Genomic DNA, 294 nt, shown 5'->3' with positions numbered 1-294 from the left:
TCTCCAGCTTAAATTCTATTTTTCATCATGCCAACCATGAACGTCTCCCGTGGCTCCCATATTTGTAACAGGAGGGCTCAGCCTCCCCTGTGTTTCTCCCTGCCAGTCCACCTCCCCTGAAACTTCAGCCTTTCATTTTACATTTCAGAGAAAATATTCTGCTGTGTTAAACACCCACCACTTTCTGCAGTTTAAACCTAAAGGTATGCAGATATTTGTCTCTCCACGAGCAAGAAGAGTTATCTTTCCCTTCATAGTGTTGCAGTGTCGCTTGTGCAACGACACTTGTGCAAC

Source organism: Neophocaena asiaeorientalis, unplaced genomic scaffold (assembly GCF_003031525.2).
Source record: "Neophocaena asiaeorientalis asiaeorientalis breed wild unplaced genomic scaffold, Neophocaena_asiaeorientalis_V1.1 scaffold473, whole genome shotgun sequence".
NCBI classification, from domain to species: Eukaryota; Metazoa; Chordata; class Mammalia; order Artiodactyla; family Phocoenidae; genus Neophocaena; species Neophocaena asiaeorientalis.
Note: the sequence above shows the minus strand (reverse complement) of the source record.